At 45.0% G+C, this 14,077-nt stretch overlaps 1 long non-coding RNA gene across 2 annotated transcripts in view; it reads left to right on the forward strand.

Moving 5' to 3' along the window:
- Window positions 1-1,353: 1,353 nt before the first annotated feature.
- LOC137142310 (uncharacterized) overlaps window positions 1,354-14,077 on the forward strand; it is a 41,521-nt gene continuing 28,797 nt past the window's right edge. Inside the window, exons 1-3 of one of the 2 annotated variants that reach the window (XR_010916886.1) lie at window positions 1,354-2,008; window positions 2,554-2,713; window positions 2,816-3,034. This is a non-coding gene — a long non-coding RNA (uncharacterized lncRNA). Of the gene's footprint in view, window positions 2,009-2,553; window positions 2,714-2,815; window positions 3,035-14,077 lie in introns of those variants that run through there. The other variant, XR_010916885.1, reaches the window with a different exon arrangement.

The raw sequence follows: 14,077 nt of genomic DNA on the forward strand, positions 1-14,077 counted from the left end.
AAAATGTTTTCTTTTTAAACATCTCCCTCCGCCCAGTTCATTTCTTTAATAAAATTGTTTGGGTTTTCAAAAGCCATTTCTGGTTTTAAAAAAGGATTTTCAGAAACCAAACACTGATTTTTTTTAACTGAAAACCAAACTGAAAGCTGGACATTTTTTCCTGTAAAGTTTTTTCAGCTTCCTATTTAGGATTGGTTGGTTTTGGGGGAGGGGGGGTTGTTTTATTTTTTGAGGGGGTTGGGGTTTTTTTTGGTCCAAACTGAAATTTTTCTGTAGGAATGTTTGTTTTGAGCTAAAAGCATTTTCCTTCCAAAAATATTGCAGTGTGACCAGCTTTCATGACTAATCAGTTTGCTATTATAAGCATGCACTCAGCATAACAGTAAAGAACTGGAGACAGGCATGAGCCAGTGGGTTATTCATCTGTGCTTGTGGCATATTTATCCCAGCTCATTTCTAGGCAGGCTACCTTCAGAAAATGTTTTGCTTCCCTTATTATGGGTAATAATAATAATAAAAAAAAAATAGCTCAGTCTGACACCTGTTGCCTTGTAAACCACTTGTCCTCTCCTGGCAACTGACAAGAACCATGCTCAAGAAGGACCTTCAGTGACAGATTGACAATTAAGCTGTGAGCCATTACAAGGTATGGCTGAGAATTTTCACTGAGGCGAGGTGCATTGTTAAGCACGGGGCTGAAGGCAAGAATTGTGTTACACAGACATTCAAACTCCAGCCCCTAATATTTTTAGTGCTACCCTCAGAGGGTTCTGCAGGGTGATGCACATTTGGAAAATAAGTGAGAGGTTTGATTCCACCTGTCCCTGGGGAGGGTGGTGGGAGTGAGATCTCTGGGCTGAGACTTTGCACAAGACAATCTATGGAGGGTGCAGGTATCATGATAATAGGACAGACATTTAATTCGATTGGAAGCTCTTTAGGGCAGAGACCTGCTTTGTGTTCTGTGTCTGTACAGCACCTAACACAATGGGGTCCTGGTCCAGGACTGGGGCTGCTAGGTGCTACAATAATACAAATAATTACCAATAATAATTCACAACATGGGGGGGTGTATAAAAGAGTGTGTTGGCCCTTTAAGGATAATCCTGACTCCAGCACAAGCCTTTTATAGGGCACAGCTGGATTCCTGATTGTTCCTGGATTCTTACATCCTGCCACTGGGTGGAGGTACATCCATATTTTGCTAGATAATTGCAGCCATTTCTCTCTGTTGTTGACCTCTCCCCAGTGGCCCCTGCCTTGATGGCTCTCTCATTAGATTATTGCAATATAGTCTATGCAGCTACCTTTACAGACCACTAATGCATCACAGTCACGCAGGTGGGATGCCCTTGCAATTTGTCCAGCTAACAGCCTGAGGGAGGCACTAAGTAATTATGTCTGCCCTGGGGTGGAGGAACCCAGCTGGCAGACAAGCCACAGTCCTATGGTCACCATCAAAGACCTGTAAAAACTGGGAGAAACTGGATTTCATTGCTGCTGCTGAGGTCTTTGCAAGGAACTGATACTTGGGACTGTAAGAGGGAGTACCTGCCAGCTGAGGGTTAATGACCAGCTCTGAGCTCAAGCGGCCCTACCCCACCACACCTGCAAGGAAGGTCAGGCCTGGAAGAAGAGCCTAAAAAGGGGACATGCAGCTCAGTTAGCAGCTGTCCTGGGAGAAGAATAGATCTCCATGTCAGCGCCTGGAGAAGGGTATAGCTGAGAGCAAGGAGTATCTAAGTCCCTTGCAGGGAAGGTGGGCTGGACTCCTAATGATTACTGTGGAACTCTTTTCAGTAAATCACCTGTGGGTGTTCAGCTGGACTCTGACTTGCTGGAGGCCCCTTGAAGGAAAGAAGGGAGATCAACTGTGGGCTTGTCACTTTGTCTCTGCCCCACCCTCACTGCTTTGGTAGCCCTGGAAGGGTTACACTCCTATGGGACTTAGCTAGAGGGCTGAGTATCCCCAACCTGAAGCTTGTGCTGCTGATGGACTGGAGGCTGGGTGAGTACAGGGCCCTGTTGAACCAGTAGGGTGGGAGACCCAGCCCACAACAGGGACTCCGCTCAAATGGGTGAGTTTTGCCCTGTTGCAAGTGGAAACTGCTGGAGTATGTGACATAAGCTATGCATGAGTTTCACCCCGCTTCCACCTCTATTTGCCTGAAGAGCGCTGTTGTGTGGATCATGACATGCATGTGACCGCTACCAGCTTGCATGAGTCAGTCAGTGTGAAGTTAAGAAAACCAATGGCATGCAGAAGTGTGTGGCTGATTGTGAAAATGTCCAAAGGGATGGAAAAGCTGCTCCCCTTTAGACAAGTTCACAAAACCCAGGTGAATTCCAGACATGTCGAGTTCCTCTTGACTTGAAGCTTTCCTATAAACTTCACATAGTGCTGATCGTTATTCACTCCCAGGAAGTTTTGGGTCTCTCTTCTCCAGGCCCAGCTCAGTATGAATATGATGTAAGCCCCATATAGACACTTTGGGCCCAATTCTTCTCACCCACTCCAAATCTACACAGAGTAACCCTTGTTGCTTTCACTAGCACTACAGGGGCCTTAAACCAGTGTGAGTGAAAGAAGAATCTGCCCATGTGTCTGCACTGGAAACAGAATGCAGTAAACCAATGCAACATGAAATCCCTTTAAGATCAGAGACCTTTCGTTTAAAGAATTTATTGCAGCAAGTTTATTGGATTTGCCAAGGTAAGAACTAAAGGCCAATGTTTGATTTTAAAAAGCAGGGGAATCGCACTGGGGAAATTCTTCCAATCTGCCATGCTTATAAACGTCTAATGATTTTGTCAGTTCCCAGAACTAGCCTTTCAGATTTAGGCTTGGACATCCTGAAGTCGATGATAATGCCTCTGACGTGATGCATAGGTCAGAAAGGCTGTAAGTGGAAGATCTCCGTGTGAAACACCTGGATAATCTTGCACATTAAGCACATCCATTGTTGACCTGCTGGAGTAGTCTGTCAAAAACCTTGCTATCCTGGGAGGCAATGGTTAATAATAATACCTAGTTCTGATATAGTATGTTGCATCAGTAGATGTCAAAGCACTTTACAAAGGATTATTATCCCCATCTTTTTACAGATGGGGAGGGGTGGAAATGAGGTATGGAGAGCAGATCAAGACGGGAGCTATCAACAGCATTCCCAGCTTTAATATTGTTTCTCATTTGAATTACAAAAGTCTCCACTGAGATCAGGGCCCCATTGTGCTAGGGACTGTGCGTGCCCATGAAAGACCATCCCTGCTCCAAAGATCTTACAGTCTAAACAGACAAGGGAAGGCTTATTTTAAAGAGGAGGAAGAGCCCACCAGGAAGTAACTTGGCCAAGATCACCCAGGAAGTCTGTGTTAGAGGCAGGAGCAGAGCTTGGATTTCAGGAGTCCTGCTCAAGTGCCTTCACCACAAGATGCTGCTTTGTCTCTGAAGCAACATTAAGTCCCCAGCCCAGCTCTTCATTGAACTAGGTTGTCTTGGGATCCTAGTAGGGGGCCAACAATGGAACCTCCACTGAAAGAATATGGGGGGTGTGAGGAAGAAGGGGTAGAAATATCCTCTGGTGGTTCAGCTGGGAAGCAGGCTAAGGCTCAATGGGACCATGGCAAATTGTCAGGAAAGGTGATAGTTTTAAAGGGTTGGGGGATGGGGTGTATTCATTGGGGTTAACAATAATTGATGGGTTAGAACAAATGGAAATTGTGAAAAGAAAACTTTAAAAGAGAAGGAAAAGGAGACTGAAGTAATAATAGGGCTGGATTCAAAGCTCATAGGAGTAAATAGAAGTCTTTCCAAGGGCTAAGATCAGGCCCCTGGTAAAGAAGAATGAGCTCCAAAGGAGAAGTGAGGCAAAGATTACAGTCAAAGGACCTGATCCTACAAGCTCCTGTGTAGATGAGTAACTTTTCCTCCCATGAGTAATTCTATTGAACTGATCCCAGGAGGGAAGATGTGGACGGTGGTAGGATCAGGCCTAAATGGAGACTCAAAAGGCAAATGGGCATGAGCTAAAGAAACCCAAATTAAACCAAAAGGGCAAAGGCTGGAAAGAAACATGAGGGGGAAATAGATGCGAGAGGAGAACACAAAGGAAAGCAGTAATGGGAGGATGTGGGGTGGAGGGAAGTGGAGACCTTCGGGGCATAGCTGCAGCACCATAGCTGTGCCAACAGAAAACCCCATAGTGGCCCAGGAAATTAAACTTGTCTCCTCGGTCCTAGCCCATTGCTCTAACCACTAGGGCACCCTTCAGTAGTCACAGACATGCAGATCTGGGTTTATTATTAATCATGTTTGTTATAGTAGTGCCTAAGAACCAACCAAGAGTGGGGGGTCTATGTACTAAGCATTGCACAAACACAGAGTAGGACATGCTCCCTGCCCCAGAGAGCTTCCAATCTAAATAGACCAGAGAGGCACCACGTAGGCACCCCAACAGAGTGAACAATGTGACGGCAGCAAACAGCACGTTAATTCCATGAAGATCGTGGGGTGGATCGGTGAGTGTAGTTAGAAGGCGATTGGCTACGTGGGATGGGAATGGGGGGGTGAAAGAGACAGGGTGGGGGAGAAGAAGGTAAGAGTGGCAGGTGGGGAGTGAAGCAGAGATGAAGAGAGTGAGGGAGGGTGGGTTGCTTCTCCTGGGTACTCAGAGTTGTGAGGCATCTCGCTACCACCTGCCCTTAGGGGGAGAAAGCTGTCAGTTCCCCAAAGCAGGCACTGTCTTCCAAGCCCCACTGTCTATTTACAGATTAGCAATTGGCACACTCCAACCCTCAAGCCCTCTGAGCATCTCCCTGGAGTGCCCAGCCCCTGGTCCACTGGACAGTGGCAGAATTCCAAGATCCTCTGGTCCCAAAGGAACTGTACACCCCAGCTTACCCTGTACACCATCGAACACAGCTCTGCTTAACACACAGCACTTAGATTTGTTTCCAGAGAAAGCAAATAGAAGCTTATTTAACGAAGTACAGAGACTGCAATGAGAGCAAGCAGAAAGATTGGAAGGAGAGTGAAACAAAATAAAATAACGAGCCTACTAGAGCCCAATCTTACCAACAAGACATTGTCACATCATGTGAGCAAACGTGCACCCCCAATCCTTCCAGTGTGTTACAGCCAGGCTGGGCTGTGGTCTTCCATTCATGAGACAAGCACGCTGTCTTGACTTCTCAGTGGAAAGATCTAGTGTTTGTCTCTGTTTCTACAGTCATAGTCCAAAAGTCCATTGTCTTCACTTGAACATAGGAACAGCTGTAGTGGGTCAGACCAATGGTCCATCTAGGCCCGTATCCTGCCTCTGATGGTGGCCACTGCCAGATGCTTCTGGCAGTTGGAGGTTTAGGGACACCCAGAACATGAGCTTGTGACCCTGAGCATCTTTGCTAATAGCCATTGATGAACCTATCCTCCACAAACTTTTGAACCCAGTTATACTTTTGGCCTTTACAATATCCCCCGGCAATGAGTTCCACAGGTTGATGGTGCGTTGTGTGAGGAAATACTTATTTATTCTATATTTGTACTATATTTGTTCTATTAATTTCAGCTGGTGACCCCTATTTCTTGTGTTATGTGAAGAGGCTAATAATACTTCCCCATTCATTTTCTCCCCACCATTCATGAGTTTACCGCCCTCTCTCATATCCTCCCTTAATCATCTCTTTTCCAAGCTTACTTGCAAACCCTCACTGCTTGTATTTCCCTGTCTAGGAGCTTCCCTGGAGACTTTGCAATTACTTGTTTAGCATGTTGCTCAGACTGTAAATAGGTACTTGGTGTGAAGTATACAATACTCAATTTACAGGTGGACAGACCGATAGATAAACATCATCTGTCTGAAAGAAACCTGTTTCTCACCTCTGATCACGCCAAGTCACAGACTTTTAGAATATAATTTTCAGTATTTACACACAACTCCTCACATATTAGCCATCCATGCATCTTACTGTGGTTGTGAGGACAAGTGTGACACAGGCTTTCAATAACAACCTCACATGACACTCCTTGGTGAACTAGTATGTAGATGTCAGATCCAGGGGATCCCCTTATGCACCCCATGCCCTCTGCCAGTTGGCACCAAGAGGTCCTTGGGTCATATGGGAATGGAGAGGGTTGGTGCAATCAGCACAGGACATGGAAAGTCCAGACAAAACTGTAGAGCGTTCTCTGAACATCTGAAGGTCCCTGCTCCAGCTGGAGTCTCTGGCTGGCTCCTCTCTCCAGTTTTCCCACAAAGCGGGGGAGAGGGGAGACGCCATGTGGATCCTACTTGGCCAAGAGTGTGAGGGGTCTCCCCTACACAGTTCTGGGTCTCAGGGTTGTGGGGATGGGGGTGGCACCCCCGCCCTTACAGTGCAGCAGTCCCTGCTTTGGCTGTTCTGGCAGCTGCTTTTACCAGCTGGTGTCTCTCAGGCTGTCCCTTGTAAAAACTCATCTCCAGCTTATTCTTATTTAGAGAATAACAAAGGTCCATTTTTTGTCTTGAAGAGTCTAAAAACATCCCAAAACCCGCACACAAATGAATTGCCTCTTGCCATTGCTTGTCGCTTACAGTTCTCTCCTTCATTAGCCTTTTGTTTCTTCCTGGTGCGAACTATTCTTCATCTTTGCTTTCTGCACTGAGAAAATGGCATGTGCAGAACAGCCTGCAGCACAAACAAATTGCAGCACTCCAGAAATCTACTGATGCTAATACTTCAGTAACCTGCTCAATTTCGCCAAGGGGTGAGGTTTCCTTCAGGGAGCGAGCGCTTTTGGTTTCTTGTTTGCAAACGTTGAAGAGTCACGATGTGGGACTCTGCTCTGAGCAAAGCGAGGTGCAGGTGGGGTAGACGCACGCCTTAAATCTGAGGGTTATTAACATTATATTATAAATGTATTGCATTCCAGCACACTTAGGTGTTTGACATTGATGCTGAATTTCTTTGGTCTCCCACTCCCATATCTTCCACACCTGCTTCCTATAGTCCCCTCCAAATCATCTTCCACATCTGGCACAATTCAATCATTGATTATTTGTATTACCATAGGGGAGCTAGGACCCCTTGTGCCAGATGCTGTACAAACACAGAACAAAAAGACAGTCCCTGCCCCAAAGGGCTTACAGTCTAAGATTGCTCCTCTCCTGGAACGTGTGTTGAAGCCATCATCTCTGTAATGGAGCAGACTCTCCACATGCAGGCCTCAGTTCAGCGCATGCTGAAATGCTTTGGAGAATGGGGCTGGACTTAAGCTCGTGCGTCAAAGCTTGGCTGCATTGGATCCCTAATGAGTAGTAAAACCATGAATAATAAATAGGTGTGGGGGCTGGGGGGAAGGTGGGGTTTAATAAAGGGCAAATTTTGCCAAACTGGATGGATATTTTTACACATAACTGGAAAGCCCGGAAGTCCATTCTTCTGTGTCCCATTTACTTATCCTCCCATTTCCTCCTCTCAACCATGTTTGTCTCATCTGACCCCTAGAATGAAATCCTTGCCCCAGTGAAATCAGTGGCAAAAGTCCCATTGACTTCAGTGGGGCCAGGATTTTACCCCTAGAATGTATGCATTCTGGGGCAGGGGCTGCCTTTTTGTACAGTACCTAGCATGACGGAATCCTGGCCCGTGACTAGGAATCCCAGTGCTACTGCAGTCCTAATAATAATAATTATAAATATTTATTTGTAAGGTGTCTATTGCTAGAGGGCCTTGGTCCTTGATCAGGGCTCCTTGGTGCTATTGTAATACAAATAATACATGATTATTAATAACATTAATGCAGTAAATCTCCTGTGAATACGAGCTGTGTTCCCTTGTGCAATCCCTGCATGATTCCACAGAGCTGCGGTGAAAACCACAGTTGTGCTCGGTGTAGTTAGGTGAGCGAAACATTCGATTCAGCCTGTAATAAAATCTTACTCTCTAAATTAAATCAGATTGGCTTGGAGACAAATGCTGACATGTCAGTTCAAAGCTCCTAAACCAAAGGAAATGCTAAACAGCAATGCAGTGGGCTGGGAGGGGATGTGTCTACTGGCGTGTAGCCACGGTTGAGGCTAAATCTGGTCTTATTGAGCAGCTCCTATGCTGATCTCGAATAGGAAGTAAATGATATGGCATTAAAACTTACATAGATATTAACTTAGGAGTTTTATAAACAGCAAAGAGAGTGGGGAAGCACTGTGGTCGAGTGGCTAGGGCAGAAATCTCAGAGTCAGGAGATCTGGCGTCTATTCCCTGCTGTGTGACCTGACAGTTTCTCTTTTTCTCACTGTGTTTGTACAGCACCTAGCACACTCAGGCCCTGATCTTGGTAAGGACCCTGTAGGCTGCAGTGTAATATAGAAACGTAGCACTGGAAGGAACCTTGAGAAGTCATCTAATCCAGCCCCTTGCACTGAAGCAGGACCAAGTAAACCTAGACTGACCCTGACAGATGTTTTTTCCAACCTGTTCTTAAAAACCTCCAATGATGAGGATTCCCTTAGAAGCCTATTCCAGAGCTTACCTCCCTTAGGGTTAAAAAGTTTTTCCTAATATCCAACCTAAATCTCTTGCTACAGATTATGCCCATTACTTCTTGTCCTACCTTCAGTGGACATGGAGATCAGTTGATCACCATCCTCTTTCTAACAGCCCTTAACATATTTGAAGACTGTTACTAGGTCCCCTTCAGTCTTCTTTTCTCAAGACTAAACATTGCGAGGTTTTTTTTAACCTTCCCTCATAGATCAGGTTTTCCAAATATTTTCTCATTTTTGTTGCTCTCCTCTGGTCTCTCTCCAATTTATCCACATCTTTGTTAAAGTGTGGTGCCCAGAATTGGACGCAGGACTCCAGCTGAGGCCTCACCAGTGCTAAGTAGAGCGGAACAATTACCTCCTGTGTCTTACATACAACACTCCTGTTAATACAACCCAGAATGAAATTAGTCTTTTTTGCATCTGCATCACATTTTTGACTCACATTCAATTTGTGATCCAATATAACCCCCTGATCCTTTTCAACCAGTACAAAACCTGGGAAATTCAGCATAAAGATTGCACTAAAAAAAAAAAAAAATCTAAGCATGCTGAGGTCTGGGTTTGCAGAGTCAAGGTATCCAAACAACTGTTGCTCTGCCCTGTAGTGCAGTAACCTTATAATTTTAGTGTTTGTGGTCCCAGATAAGATAAACTGGTTTGTTTGTTTTTTGTTTAAGAGATGCTTATTTTTTTTCATGGCTCAAAGTCTGCAGCAGCTTTAAATTTTGTTATCCAGCCACTAGAGGGGTGGGCAGAGAGCCAGACTGTATTATCATGGGTTACACGGGTGTAAAAGGCACAAATTCATTTTTTGGGGGGAAGGGGAATGCAACATGATATATTTGGGGGAATATAACTGCAACGCCAGAGACTCAATGAGAGGGAGATATTGGGAGGCTGTAATACTGAAAGCGTGTTAGGGAGATACTGGACCGATAAGCAGAGATGGGTTTGCAATGTGCTATACTTGTAAGAAAGGTCAATGTAATCTTGGACTGTGTAAGTGGAGGCACCACATCACAGAGGAGGAAGCTGATAGTCTTTCTGTGCCCAGCACTAGGGCTTAGATTGGCATCTTGCAATCCACCCCCAGTAAGGGGCAGCATGTGATTGCACTGCCCCAGGAACAGAGCACGGAATGAATTGTGAGTCTAGCGGGTGGGGGACAGAAATAAGCAGCAGAAGCTCTTTTCCTTCCCCAAGACAATGCCTAGCCCCATGTAACACCAAGGACCCTGACCATGCGTGGCATTAAAGCCACCAGAGTGTATTCTGCAAGAATCCTGATGCCCTGGTCAGTTTCCAGCTTTGGAATTTACGCTTTGCTTCCCTAAAATTCTCACTCTGGTTTCCATTGGATAAGCAAATGCTCATGTCCTGTCATAAACGGTTGTGTGGTGTTGCTGAGGGCTGTTAAATATTTGCTTTGTTCCATCCCAGAGGTGGCTGCGTTTTGCTGAAAGTGATTTCTCTTTGTATGTGCTCTGCTGCTTTCCTGATGCTTCCTTGTGGGGCATATGTCAATTGGCATAGTTATCTGTTCATGTGCATGTATAGATGCCTTCTAGGATAATTTGTTATGACTGACTCTGTTCAAAAGATGTAATTGTGTATTATACTAGTCACAGGAAAGAGACATGCTAACTGCAGTTAGAGTGAATTATTACTTAGTGCCACAATTAGTGGCTTTTAAAAATATTTCTGTTAAAATAAGTTTGTGAGGAGGTGTATTAAAAAGTTAAATCTGAATAATTATTTGTACACTGGTAGATGATAGGCTAGCTCTTCCACTGGTGTAAATCAATGAAGCTACACCAGCTGAGACTTTGGCCCTGTGTAACTAATGGGACTAGTGTCTGGGCCTGATTCTTGGCAAGGATGAGGCAGCTGTCCACTAATGCACAAGATCAATGGTGCCCTAAAGCTGTCTTAGCTGACCACTGGTGGAGTCCTGTAGTATATGCCATCCTCTGGTGGCTTAGAACTGCTGTAGCTGCTTCTGTTACCTTTTCAGCTCTTACTGTAGAAGGATTGGCCGGGGCTTCTTTAAACCCAGCTGATCCCCCAGCTTCCAGAATAACTTCTTGGGGTTGTTAGCAGCCAATGTAAATTAGAGCAGCCCGTAGGCTGCTCTAATTCATGTTGGGAACCAGCCTGACACAGAGAATCCCCAGGATCCTGAGCTGCACCAAGTGCTTCTTGGCCACAGCCCAGGATCTGGGCCTTTAAGTTAAGCAAATTGAAGTCTCAGGGCCAGACCCTCAGCTGGTGTAAATCGGTGTGGCATCAGAGCAACATGGATTTACTCCAGCTGAAGATCTGGCCCTTGGAGAGCAGATGAAACCAGCCAGGAGTCTGTTTTCAGGAACTGCTGAGGAGAAGGCTCTTGCATCACCAGTGATTCTGAGTCACCACTAGACGAGTAGAGGAGAAGGAAATAGAAAGAGACACACAAGATCTGTGAGATCGGCTGGAGTAAATCCATGAAGGGTTTTCAAAATGCAAGGGAGTAAGTGTGACAGAGGCATAGTGAAGAACAGAGAGACTGGGGGCGGGGGGGGAGGGACAGACATACGGGAAGGCAGGGGTGACAGAAGAGGCAAATATGATCATAAATGGAATTAATCCGCGTGGGGAAGGGAAGCATTTAGACAAAAATGCAGCGTGGCTCTGACAGCGACGGTGGCACCAGGATCTGCAGCCACTCGGCTGAGCCGTGCGGAACCAGTTAATAGAGGAGTGCACGGCTGAAAGCCCCTTTTTATGCAGTAATTAGAAGTGTCTTTTCATGGCTTTGAAAACAAAAAGCACGGCACAAAAGCCCTTTTCAGCCATCCCTTAGCTGGACTGATTGCCTAGAAGCCCTCAAGCGGAATGATGCTGCCTGTAATGGAGGAGGCACGGCTGAAATAGGCCTTGAACGGGTTTTTTGGTATCTCAAAGGGTATAGCTCAGCCACAAGAGATTGTTTCCTGGGGGAGGGGGAAGTGCGGTCTCTGGAGGAAGTGGCTGGCACTGGGAATGGAAATGGGAGCAGATGAGAGGCTGACACTGCGGAGTGAAAGGTACTGGAAAATATATAGAGCCAGTGACACAGCTCCTGCATTAGGCAAGGGAGATGGGAACCCAGAACTCGAGGGAAGAGAGGTGAAGGAAGTACAAAGCCCATTCTCTAGCACCACTCATGCTCGTGTAAATCAGCATTGCAAATGGGGTTGTTTTGATTTACCCCAGCTGGGGATTTGGTCCTCTCTGTGCACCTCCCTGTTGCCTTTCCTCTCTGATGCGGATCTGATCACAGCAGTCCAGGTCTTGACCACGTCCCCATTCCCATGCCACTTGCTGTGCTTGGCAATACCCTGGAAGGCAAGATGCAGTAGCCCCCTGGCTTAGTGGAGTGAGTCATGATGAGCACAGATAGCGCCAGTGCTCTGTGAACTGCACTGGCTTCTCATCTGCCACTGCCTGAGAGACTGCTGGCCCCCACCACAAACACACACCCGTGGGCACCTTTGTGATGGCTGAATCAGCTGAGGTGTTGCATTTGGAGATTTGGAGAGTGTCTAGATCTGTACTCAAGGATGCAGGCAGAGTGTTTCCAGTGCCTGCTCCTCAGCTCTCACACCATGTGCTGCACCGAGGCACCCAATTCCCTTTGAAATCCAATAGGAGTTAGGTACCTATCTCATTTAGGCTCCTCTAAAAAGGTCAGCTTGGCTTCCCATCTGTTTCTGAGTTCAGTTCATGGTATTGGCTTGCCCTGTAAAGACCAGCACCTGGCTACCTCATGGTATGTCTACACTGCAATCAAACACCTGCAGCTGGCCCGTATCAGCTGATTTGGGGTCATGGGGCTCAGGCTGCAGGGCTATAAAAATGCAGTGTAGTCCAGTCCCACAAATCCAGGCCAGCCATGGGTGTTTGATTGCAGTGTAGACATACCCAATGAGTCCTCTCTCCATGGACAGCATTGGGGCAGTTGAGCTAGGCAATGGCTTTTTTGCTGAGTGCTTCTAAGTCTAAACAGGACTGAGGTGGGGCATTTTCATTACATAGTCCATCTGTAGAGTTGGTGCCAAATTTTTAAGTGCTCAACACCTGCTGTCAGGGTTAGATTTTTCAAAAGAGCTCAGCTCCCATTGTGACACCTCTGGGAAGATTTTATTTTTTTCAAATGAACTGTGCCCAAGGCACTTTGCTGTTCTGAAAATCTGACTCTGATTGTGGGTTCAGAAAGCTGTTTTAAAAATTCTGCCCTCAGTGACCAGGAGTCCTGTTGTGAATGATTGAATGTTGCCAATTATCAAGGGAAAAAACATAGTCACTACTACAAAATCAAGGCAAATGCACCCTACAATGCACTTTGATCATTTCTTTTTCCACCTCCAGCTAGGTTCTGATTATTTGTGATGATTCTTCATGCAGTAAATACAATGTAGGATAGATTTGATCAAAAAAATAAAAGCAGTGAAATCTTTGTAATATGAAACCCCCAAATTTATCCAAGCTTAAATATTTGCTGAAAGATTGGGCTAGATGCCCTTTTGCTTTCTCATGTGGATTAGAAAGCATGAGGATGAACTAAATTGGAATCATTGACATGCTAATAAACTACAAATACAGGAACATTAGAATTACAAGACTGGATCAGACCTGGGATCTAGTCCAGGATCCTATCTCAACGGTTTCCTGCACCAGCTGCTTCAGAGGAAGGTTCAAGAAACCTACCCCCTCAGTTGACAATTGAGGAATAACCTGCCCATGGGGGAAATTACTTCTTGATCTCATTAGTTAGAGTTTGGTTCATGCCCTGAAGCAGAAAGGTTTATAGCCCTTCCAAAACTCTTATTCATTTTTTCATCTTTATTTAGGAAATTCCAAAGGACTGGCGTTCTGCCAATCTAGTTCCAATATTTTAAAATATTGGAGAACCATAGACCAATTAGCCTGTCGTCAATCCCAGGTAAAGATTAATATGTAGGCTTGGAAAGATTAGATTTTTATCTGTAAATGTTGATTTCCACAAAATGACAAAAAAATTCCATTGATGATAATCAAAATTTACAGATAGGCAAAGTAAAAAAACAAACTGCTGTTTGAGAACTAATCCGAGTTTGTTTTATTTACCTTGTATATTATGACACCTGATGTTGACAGTTTGTGTTTTAATGGTTAAAAACTTTAGCTTTTTTAATATTAATGTCTACTGTCATTAAATAATTATTGTCCAACCCCCCAATAACTTTGTGCATCTGTGAAAATTTAAATTGATAAAAATTGGTTAAAATAAACATTGATATTATCTGTGAAAATTAGAAAAACAATCAAAACTGATTCCTGCTAAGTTTATTAATATGGGAACCTATTCAAAAAGAATTGGAGGATAGACATATTAACACCAGCTATCACAGCCTTATGAAAAATAGATCTTGTCAAAAGAAACTGTTGCAGGATTATGGGTCTGGTTGAATAAGGCAACTGTGTTGATGTAGTATACTTGGATTTCTCCAATGCACTTGACTTTGTACCATATGACATAGATTAAACCGCCC

This window comes from Emydura macquarii, unplaced genomic scaffold (genome assembly GCF_026122565.2).
Source record: "Emydura macquarii macquarii isolate MOO-44397 ecotype Brisbane River unplaced genomic scaffold, CSIRO-AGI_Emac_v2 contig_3220, whole genome shotgun sequence".
Classification (NCBI taxonomy): domain Eukaryota; kingdom Metazoa; phylum Chordata; order Testudines; family Chelidae; genus Emydura; species Emydura macquarii.